The following is an 11,507-nucleotide window of genomic DNA, read 5'->3' on the forward strand; positions in this document are numbered from 1 at the left end:
GAACCAAGCTCTCAAGCTCCAATCTCCCCTAGGCTGGCTGGAGCACCTCGGAGTCAATCTCCCACATCGGAGCTCCCCGACGTCGGCCCAATCACTAGAAAGCTTTCCCACATTGAGGTGAAGCTCCCCAACCCTCTCCCCTCCTTTCCCCGATCTCCCTCGTGCGGCACGCCGCCGTACCGAGCTCCACCATAGCCATGAATGTAGATCCACAAGGCTCGAGCTTTTGGCCCCATGCATGTCGCCCAAAACCACAAAAATGGGTTCCCCTAGTCTTATAGAGTATTTTGGTGCCGGCCTCGGCTGAAGGCATCACCGAAGTCGTTGCCGGCGAGCTCGCCAAGTGCCGCCGGCCTAACCCAACGGTCTGACAGCCACCATGGTCAGTCTGACTGTAGCTCTGACACGTGTCTGGTGGTCAGGCCTTTCAGTGTCTCGGTCAGATCGCTCAGTGTCTCAGTCAGATCGTGAGCTGGGAACAGAGTACCAAACCTCTCGGTTCCCGAGCGGTTAGTCCGGCTGACCTCGAGGTCAGACCGCTACCCGAGCAGAGGGTCCAGATCCCTCTGTTCCTGGGCGATCAGATCGGGCCATACACACGGTCAGACCGGGGCTAGAAAACAACTCAAGATCGACCAGGTTTATACAGCGGTCAGATCGGCCATGCCCGGCGGTCTGACAATCACAACTCCGAACTTCGAAAGGCATTATTTTCTTTGGCTCTTCTCAAACTAAATGATCTCATCCTATATGAAATGCAAGTTTGAGCAATTTGGGTGCTTTTGATAACTCAAGTAGACGCACATCAACTCCTCTTTATAGTACGGTACTTATCCTATTAATCTAGTCAATTTTTATCTCTAATCACCTTTGACCGGTAAAAGAAAAATGCCCCACATTTTATACCTTTGCCTTGAGTTAGCCATTTGCATATCTTCCATACATGCTTCTTCTAGCTTTGCGACACCTTTGGGACTAATCTTTTCATAACTTAACTCAAACATGTTAGTCCGCAAATTACATATTGTCATTGTTTACCAAAACACGAATTAGGGGCTTAAATGCTTCAATTTCTCCCTTTTTGGTAATTGATGACAATAATTCTAAGAAGCGATGTGTTTTATGGTTTGAGCCTACTTTTAGCACATAGCATAAAGAAGACTTGAATATGAGTTTCCATAGCAAGAATTTTAAAAATATGAAATTAAGTAGAGATAATTGCTATAAAAACTCATGTTAAGGTAAGCTCCCCCTACACATGTGCTCATAAGATTTAGAATAAAACAAATAGCACAAGTTAATGATTTGAATAAAATTTTGACGGAGTTTACCTTATATATTTGGATCCGAGGAAGAATATATTATCAATGAGATTATCAATTCAAATATATCACTAGAAATAATTTCCTCAAGGCATCCAACAACAATGTTAGAACATAGATACTATAGATAGAGATGAACATTGAGATAAGCAAATAAACATAGTCCATCACATTACAATACACAAAGTTCTTAACACAATAAAATAAGTACACACAGTTCACATGCAAACATAAACAGTATGCAAGACATAGACATAAAGTTTATGATAGAATAAACATCGCTTCTTCCATCTTCTGCCCCTTTGGCATCAAAATACCAAAAAATCTAGTCATCCTGAGGCGGAGGTGGAGGAGACCTAGGATACATACTGTAGAAGTGATCGGAGAAGCTAGTGAACTGATTCTCAAGCCGCTGTTGTCCAAGAAAGAGGTCACGAAACATTTAATTTAGCTCTTGGTTTTGAGCATTGAGAGCAGCAATATCCTCTTGAGCAAGGGAGATGGACTGACGGGTATACTGGAACTCTGTTATCAAAAGCTGATAGAAGTTCTGCTGAAAGCTGGCCTGAAAGGAGTCCAAACTCCGCTGAAAGCCCTACTAAATGGATGCCATATAAGGATCAAAGAAACTAGCTGGAGAAACCCACTGAGGAGGAACTTGCTCTGGAGCTGGCTGTTCTTGAGGAGGAACATAATCTTGAGGTTCCTCATGCTGACCTCCTTGTGCTGCAGGAATACCATGTCCTTCCTGACCTCTATGGAGAATACTGGGATTTACTTTGAATGGTCTATATCCCATATGTTTTGACTCACAAGAGGATTGGCAAAAGTTCGACTTCATGAGAACCAAAGACATGATATATGGAGCAAAATATAGATTTAGAGTGATGCTCACAGTGATTTCATCAATAGCCTTCAGAATGAACTTGATCACATCAATTCTGCACCTGTTCATGACATGGTTGATGATATTCCAATAATAATCCCGAATAGCATCACTGTTTTCACTTTTATGCGCAAACGTAGCTCTTACAATCTTATTGATAGTAGCGGGCAGCACCTTCAATCCAGTCATTGTTCTAAGTATGACTCTAGGAACAACCCCCAGTGGCTCATAGAAGGCACTCCACACATTTTCAGCCAAACATTCTTCATCATGCACATTAATGGATCCATAAATAGTATCATAAGGAATTCGCACAGCATTTGCAAAATCCCTAAAAGAAGCATCATATTTTCTGGACCCAGTCATCCACTCAATTTTTTGACTCTCATGTGATATTTCAACAGTAGCATAAAATTGCCTTATAACTCCAGCATTCCAATTACATTTGAAATTAACAAATTCATAAAGACCCAGCTCTTCAAAGATTTCAGCAAGACCATTCATACTAGGATTTCCTCTCACATAAGTCTAATCAATCCACTTTTGTTCAAGGATTTTCTTGTTCACAATATGACTATAGAAGGCATCTTGTTGCACCATAGTATAGAACTGAGATAAAGTTGCATCATTTCCAAGTCATACTGATAGACATTTGTTGCCCTAGTGAATTCAGATGCATTCTAAGATTTTCTATGATCACTATATGCTTGATAATTAAATTCTTCATCCTTATCACTAGCATCTTCCATGACATTATCACCAAAATTTCCAACAAAAGACGAATATTCCTCACCAACATTTACTTGAGGAGGCATCCAGTCAAAGTCCTGATGATCATCATCGGAATCTGAGTCCACCAATCTTCTCTTTGCCTTAGACCGACCAGTCACCATCTTTTTTCAATGCTCGCCCCAAACCACTTCCACTGAACATATGAGACACCACAATGTATGAGATAAAAGAATAACGAAGGATATAAGGTGAAACAGGAAATCCTTGTGCTGTCAGTGTTGGTGGTCAGACCGGCACATACCGTAGTCAGATCGACGGCAAGCAGCAGATCCAAAAATTGATGGATTTTCATGGAAACTATGATTTCAACTGATCAAACTTTTGGTATATCCTTATTTAGATGATAGCAACCCATTCCATTCAATTTTATCTCAAATCCATGCATAAAGTGATAGATCATACCCTTCAAACCCTAAGCATGGGAAAAGGAGAAGGAAACGAGAGATTACCGAGAGGCCATGAAAAAGGAGTCCACGGTGAGACCGGCAGATCGGCCATAGGAGTACTCCGGGATACTCTCGGATCGACCGGGGACGAAGGATTTGGGCTCCTTTGAGAAGGCACGGGGTGCATGTGTTCTTGAGAGAGAGAGAAAAGGAGTGCTTCGTTTGGACATTTTGAGAGATGGGGACCGGAGGAGAAAGATAAAGAATTGATTTTGACAACCTGGGCGCTGGCGGTTAGACCGGGAGGAGTCGCGGTCAGACCGCGGGAGCGCAGAGAAGAAAACCTCTCTGTATAGATCTGGCGGCCAGACCGGTAGCCTGGTGGTCAGACCGTTGGAACAAAAAAACTACAGAAATCTTAGAATTGAGCTGGGAAGCGAGATTTTGAGATAAATATGATCTTTTGAGATAAGATATTTGATAAATTCCATATGCAACATTTACTTAAGCATAACCAAGGATAGAGAAACTTGAATTGAGATTTTGCAACAAATATAAACATCATGTGCCCAAAGGTTCAAGCAACATTTGAGAAGTCAATGACATTAAGCTCATTTCTCAATTTGCAAAAATGACTCTCATCTAAAGGTTTGTTGAAAATATCCGCCAATTGATCTTCGGTCCTCACACTATCTATTAGGATATCGCCTTTACTCACATGATCTCTAAGAAAATGATGGAGAATATCAATATGCTTGGTTCTAGAGTGTTGGATGGGATTTGTGGCTATTTTCACGGCACTTTCATTATCGCACAAAAGAGACACAATTTTGAACATAACTCCATAATCTAACAAAGTTTGCCTCATCCATAGCAATTGAACACAACAACTACCCGTGGAAACATATTCCGCTTCGGCGGTAGATAGAGCTATGGAATTTTGTTTCTTGGATGACCATGAAACTAGCGATCTTTCTAGAAATTGGCAACTTCCGGAGGTGTTTTTTCTATCTACTTTACAACCTGCATAATCGGACTCTGAATATCCGATTAGCTCAAACTTAGTATATTTTGGATACCAAAGCCCTATACTAGGAGAGTATTTTAAATATCTCAAAATACGCTTAACGGCCATCAAATAACATTCTTTAGGTGATGCTTTAAACCTTGCACACATGCACACACTAAACATGATATCGGGCCTAGATGCGGTAAGGTAAAGCAAACTACCTATCTTTAATCTATAAAGCTTTAAATATACCAGTTTACCTCCCTCATCAAGATCATGATGACCATTTTTCGCCATGAGAGTCTTGATAGGCTTCGCATCTTCCATACCAAACTTTTTCAATAAATCCTTCAAATATTTTGTTTGGCTAATAAAAGTCTTATCTTTGAGTTACTTGATTTGAAGTCCAAGAAAGAAACTCAATTCTCCAATCATAGACATTTCAAATTCCCTAGACATCATTTCTCCAAATTCCTCGCAAAAATCTTTATTAGTAGATCCAAAAATGATATCATCAACATATATTTGACATACAAAGAAATCATTTGCAATAGATTTAATGAACAAGGTAGTATCAACTTTTCTAACTTTGAAGCCTTTTGAAACAAGAAAATCTCTAAGTCTTTCATACCACGCACGTGGGGCTTGTTTAAGGCCATATAGAGCTTTAGAGAGTTTATACACATGATTAGGCTTTTTAGGATCTTCAAAACCAAGAGGTTGTTCAACAAAAACAAGTTCACTAATTTTACCATTTAAAAAGGCACTTTTCACATCCATTTGATGTAACTTGATGTTATGAGATGAAGCAAAAGCAAGCAAGATTCTAATAGCCTCAAGTCTAGCTACCGAAATCTTGCAAAAGCAAAAGCAAGCAAAAGTTTCACCGAAATTCAAACCTTTGACTTGAGTATATCCTTGTGCAACCAATCTTGCTTTGTTTCTTACAACAATTCCTTCTTCATCTTGCTTATTTCGAAATACCCATTTTGTGCCAATCACATTGTGATCTCTTGGATTTGGTCTTTCTACCAATTCTCATACATCATTGCGGGTGAAGTTGTTTAACTCTTCATGCATTGCATTCACCCAATCCGAATCATTTAGAGCTTCTTCTATATAGTTAGGCTCAATATAAAATACAAAGGAACAGTGTTCACAAAATGAAGAAATACGAGAACGAGTTTGAACACTCTTACTAAAGTCACCAACAATTTGATCAATGAGATGATTCTTGGAAATAGCATGGTGAACTTTTGGATGAGCTACCGGCTCTCGTGATGTAGTTGATGAAGTGATAGCTAGTTGTGATTGATCTTCCTTGTCTTCCACATTATTAGCTTGAACTTGATCATTTATAGTGGAAGTAGATGGAATAGCCCGAATTGAGGTAGATTGACCATCCTCTTGTTCATCTTCCTCTTTTGGCTTGATGTCACTATTGACATATTCTTGATAGCTCTTCTCAAGCCTTCACTACCTACATCATCCAAATTTTCTTGCTCTTCTTGAGAGCCGTTAGTTTTATCAAATTCAACATTATGCGTCTCTTCAACCAAACCGGAATTTTGGTTGTAGACACGATAAGCTTTACTATGAGAGGAATAGCTAAGTAAGAACCCTTCATCACATTTTTTTTGGAATTTTGATAAACGAGTAACTTTCTTTAGAATGAAGCATTTGCATCCAAATACCCGAAATATGAGATGTTTGGTTTTATTCCAATAAGGAGCTCATATGGAGTCTTCTTCAACAACCAGTGACAATACAATCTATTTGATGAATGGCAAGCGGTATTAATAGCTTCGGCCAAAAAATTGTCCGAAACATTATATTCCGAAATCATTGATCTTGCCATATCAATAAGAGTCCGATTCTTCCTTTCAACTATTCTATTTTGCTCCAGATTGTATTTGGCCGAGAATTCATGTTTGATACCCTTTTCTTCACAAAAATCCTCAACTTTTATGTTCTTGAATTCAAAGCTATTATCACTTCTCACTTTCTTGACCTTGAACTCAAATTCATTTTCGGCACTTTTAGCAAAGCTTTTGAAAGTGTAATACAATAGTCTTATCATGTAAAAAGAACACCCAAGTATATCTAGAAAAGTCATCAACAATGACAAGACAATATTCCATAACTTACCAACCATAGTCTTAAGTTAGACGGTCATTCTAGCCTTCCAATAGGCATAGTTTGACCCCTCAAAGACATGAGCATCACTAGCCATAATCCACACATTGACATGAGCGTCACTAGCCATAATCCTACTCCAGGATGGTTAAATCTGCTATAAAAAGAGTCTTAGACTCTAATACCACTTGTAGGATCTAGGATATCGACTAGAGAGGGGCGAATAGGCGGTTTTAAAACTAATTGCTAAGCAATCAAGAAAATTTGAGGAAACAAACTAAAGATCACTAGAGCAATAAGAAACAACTAAGAGTTATGTCAAGGTTTGCAATCCTAGGGTGACATGCAACAATGTATATTCTAGGAAGGTAAATTGCATAAGGTAAATTGCATGAAAGTAAATATTTTAACAATAAAGTAAATAGCTCAAGAGAAGACACTTGAAGTTTATCCCGTGGTATCGGTGATTTGCCGATCACCCCTAATCCATGTTGAGATGAGTTCAAGCTTCTAACCACTTCTCTATCAAGTATCCAATTCTCACACAGAGAAAGGGCTCACACCGAGCAACTTGATCTTAAGCTGGAATAGAGCAATTAACTACTCAATACCTCGATTCCACTAGAGTAGCACTTTGCCGCTCCGGCAAGGCGTGCTCAAAGCCTCTCACAAACACCACCATGGCTCCTTTACAATCTTTTTCGAAGGGCTCAACAGCGCAACCACCTCCAAGTCGTCTAGAAGGTGGCAACCTTCTAGAGTAACAAGTCGATGACGCTTGCTTGAAGGATCACTAGTGCCTCAATACTCAAACTCTTCAAAGTTATGCACTAGATGCTCTCACACTCTCAGGTATGCAACCACTAAACCAAGAGAGGGAGAGAAGGAGGGCAATAGCTCAAATGTATTGTCTTGAAGTGCTAGAGAGCCCCCTTGAACCAGCCAAGCTTCTGTTTATAGCCCACCATTAGAAATATGGTCGTTGCTATTGATTTGACAGCTCTACGACTTTAGCGGTCAGATCGTCAGCCGTACAACTGCTACAAAAGGCGTGATGATTGCTCTGACAAGTGTCTGGCAGTCAGACTGCCCATTGTCTCGGTCAGACCGTGAGCCGGGAATAGAGTACCAAACCTCTCTGTTCCCGGGCGGTCAATCCGGCTGGCCACGGCGGTCAGACCACCACCCAAGCAGAGGGTCTAAATCCCTCTGTTCCTGGGCGGTTAAACCAGGCCATACACACGGTCAGACCAGGGCTAGGAAACAACTCAACATCGACCAGGTTTATATAGCGGTTAGACTGGCCATGCCTGGTGGTCGGACCGCCACAACTCAGAACTTCGAAAGGCATTTTTTTCTTTGGCTCTTCTCAAACTAAATGATCTCCTCCTATATGAAATGCAAGTTTTAGCAATTTGGGCATTTTTGATAACTCAAGTAGATGCACATCAACCCCTTTTTATAGTACGACACTTATCATATTAATCCGGTCAATTTTCTTCTCTAATCGCCTTTGATCGGTAAAAGAAAAATGCCCTACATTTTATACCTTTGCCTTGAGCTAGCCATTTGCATATCTTCCATACATGCTTCTTCTAGCTTTGCGACATCTTTGTGACTAATCTTTTCATAACTTAACTTAAACATGTTAGTCTACAAATTACATATTGTCATTGATTACCAAAACACGAATTAGGGGCCTAGATGTTTCTTCGTTAGGCTTAGTCCTTTGATGCAACTTCAAATAAGACATGATAAGTTTATCCTATGTAACATCCTGAGTTTGAGCATGTTAATTAATTACAAAATTCACTCCAAATTAAAATTTTTTGGATTAATTAAGCTAACTATGGGTTAAGAGAATAGGTATGTGGATGTATATATACCAGTATATATATACATTCATATTTATAAGTTGTGCTAAGTTGCATAGGTATTTCAAAGTGCATTAGAATCAATTTCAAAATAGTCTCTGCATTAAGTTGGTTCATATGCATTAGTTTGAGATTTCCTTGATTCTTTGTGTGGAGGTTTGAAATTGAATGTCTCTCAATTTCAAATCTACTCTTAGATTGTATTCAGCTCCAATCCAAATTGAGTTCGAATCCTTTGTTTCAAATCCTCCCCAAAAGATCTTATTCCAAATTCAAATCAAAGTTCAAATATTCCAAATGGAGTTGATCTTAATCCCAAGTCAAAATTCAAATTCAAATATTCCATTTTGAATTATTCCCAAAATCCATCCCTCTCTCTTTTCTTTTCTTTTTCTCTGTTCCTTTTCTCCTTCTCTTTTTCACCCAGGATGAGTTCCCCTCCCCTCTCTCTTTCTCAGCCCATCAGCTGGCCTTCTTCTCTCCTCCCGCGTGCCGGCCCTAACTCTCTCTCTCGCCGCACTCGGCCCACGTCATCGCGTTGCCGGCCCAGCTCGCGCGTGCTCGCCTGCACCCCGCACGCCGATCGGCCGTCCGCATGTCCACGCGTCGCTGATCTAGCCTCCGTTCCGCGCGCCTTCGCTCCCTCCATCCCTTTCCAACGCGACGACGCCTCCGTCGGTCGTCATTTCCCCGGGAAGCTCTCCCGACCAGCCCCCCTTTCTCTGCTCTCTCTCTCTCTCTCTTCTCTCTCCCTCCCTCTCTCTCTCTCTGCTGCACATGCCTCTGCGCCGTGACTTCGCGCCCACATGCTTGGCTGGCACAGAGCATGCCCATGATTCGGGAAATAAGGTGGGCGTCGGCTGCCACCTCACCGCCGGCATCCCCATGGCGCCAGCGCATGCACCGCCTCCCTATGCTCCCTCACCCGTTTATAAATAGCGCAGCCGGTCTTTCTCTCGCCCTTCTTCTCCATTTCGCCTCTCCACCGCACTGCCACCGCCGCCATTTCCGCCGCTGCGACCTCGCCGTCGCCCATTCACCGTAAACATGCTGCTAAGGGGTACCAGGGGGCCTTCGCCATCTCTGTGCTGCTACCCGTTCACCGGAAGCCCAATAGGAGCCCGTCCGCGCCAATAGCCGAGCACCATCGCCGCCGCCTCTTCGAAGAATTGCCGGCCACCGAACCGCTCCTCATCGTTCTTGAGCACGGTGAGCACCCCAAGACCCTAGCACCCCTTCCTAGATAGCATGTAGGCGTCCTCGTGCTCTCTCTTAGCTAGATGCTGCGTGCCACCGTGAGCTCTGCTCTTCGCCGCCGTGTAGCTGTCGCTGTCGGCGTGCTGATGCTCCGTGTGCGTGGCCGACCATCGTGTCGTGATGCCTAGAGGCCTTAGGCCCATTTCTCTATGCAGGTTGGCACCTCCCAGTGCAAGGGAGGTGCTGTCCAGTTGCGCCGCGCCGCTGCCTCCTCTCCGGCCGTGATCTGGTGCCATTCTCGCCGCCGGCCGTCGTCGGTGAGTGCCTAGACGAGTCCGCCATAGCGCGTAGTAGGTCGGCGTGCATTTGTTTTCATGGAGCCCCGGCCGAAATGCTTCTTCGATGAGCTTCCCCGTGTGCGCCTCTGTCGATTCCTCATCGTCGGTCGATTCTCCCCTCCCCTCCGCCGCTCACGTGCGCCAGCACTCACCCACGCGCCTAGGCGCTCGCATGGGCCGGCCAAAGGCCGTGACTCGGCCTGGCCGATTGAGCCACTACTCGGCCCGAGCGCCGCTAGCCTGCCAGGCCAGCCCAGCCGTTCAAAGGTCATGCTCCAGTGGGCCGGCCCAGCTCCTGGAGCCCGATAAGTCACCCAGCCCAAACCCGAACAGGCTGTCACTCTGCAGCTCGGCCCGTACAAACCCGGCCCAGGCCCATCTAGGCCCGGATCCGGGCCATCCAAGCCCATCCGACCCAAATCCGTACTGTTCATGTGGGTCCCACCGATCACTGTTCATGTGGGGCCAAATTACTGTTCAGTGGGTCCCACCCGTGGGCCCCACCTATGAACAGTGCCATTTCTTAATTTCTCGATTTAAATTCTGATTAAATCTTCCGGGAGCCGTAACTTCTCCGTTCTGGCTCTGATTTCGGCGATTCTTTCATAGAAAATCATCTAAAACCGAGATCTACTCATCTGTCACGTTGTGGTATCCATTAGGGCTCATTTGGCTTTCCATTTGGTGTTAATTGATTCTTCTTTAGTATCACCGTTATTGATCGTAGTCGCGATTTCAGGGCAACCCGAGTTCTGCGAGTCCTGCGCCGGAAGCATCAGGAGTGAGGAGGATCCCGATTACAATCAAGACTTCAAAGAAAATCCAGAGAAGGCAAGTCCTTTCTCCTTGATCATACTGAACCTATGGTTTTCAAATAATATACATGATCAACTAAAACCGGACTTATTATCGCATGTGCTATATATTACGTTTTCTTTCAAACTACTTGTAGTAGTTAATCCTATCAACACTGCCATGCCTTACATGTCATCATCCAGAATACATATCACCCTAGGATTACCTGTCGTTATCTATATTAACGTCGGACAACTCCATGATATCTATCATGCTTAGGATTGAATACATCTCCTCGGAGATGTCGCTTTTAAAATACCTCTCCTCAGAGATAAGATTTACTGTTATCAATGACAACTCATATACCATGCCTCCTTGATGGTTGTGAATTCTGTGATGGTCGTGAAATCCTTGATGCCATGTGGGATATGGATGGTGATGTGTAAAAATGGGTGAAAACTGTTTTGGCGCGGGCAGGTAGAGTGGTCCTCTAGGGAGGATGCTCTTGGGGGCTTGAGTTACATGGTGGTATTCATTGCACATGAAGATGCCTAGCACAGCCGCTTAAGGACCAAGTCTTGCGCCGTCATGCTTACCCACTCCCGTGCAACCATGCGTCCTGTATGGGCAGGACTTTACTTTCTTTCACTAGATTGAGTTGGGCATCATACCAGGAGGCTGAGAGCAACGAGCAGCCAAGGGTCCATCTGTCCCGCTGTTTGGAGGTTTTAGGGACTGGCTTAGGCTTAAAAAGGGATGCTGGCCTTCGGAA

This window comes from Phragmites australis, chromosome 14 (assembly GCF_958298935.1).
Source record: "Phragmites australis chromosome 14, lpPhrAust1.1, whole genome shotgun sequence".
Classification (NCBI taxonomy): Eukaryota; Viridiplantae; Streptophyta; class Magnoliopsida; order Poales; family Poaceae; genus Phragmites; species Phragmites australis.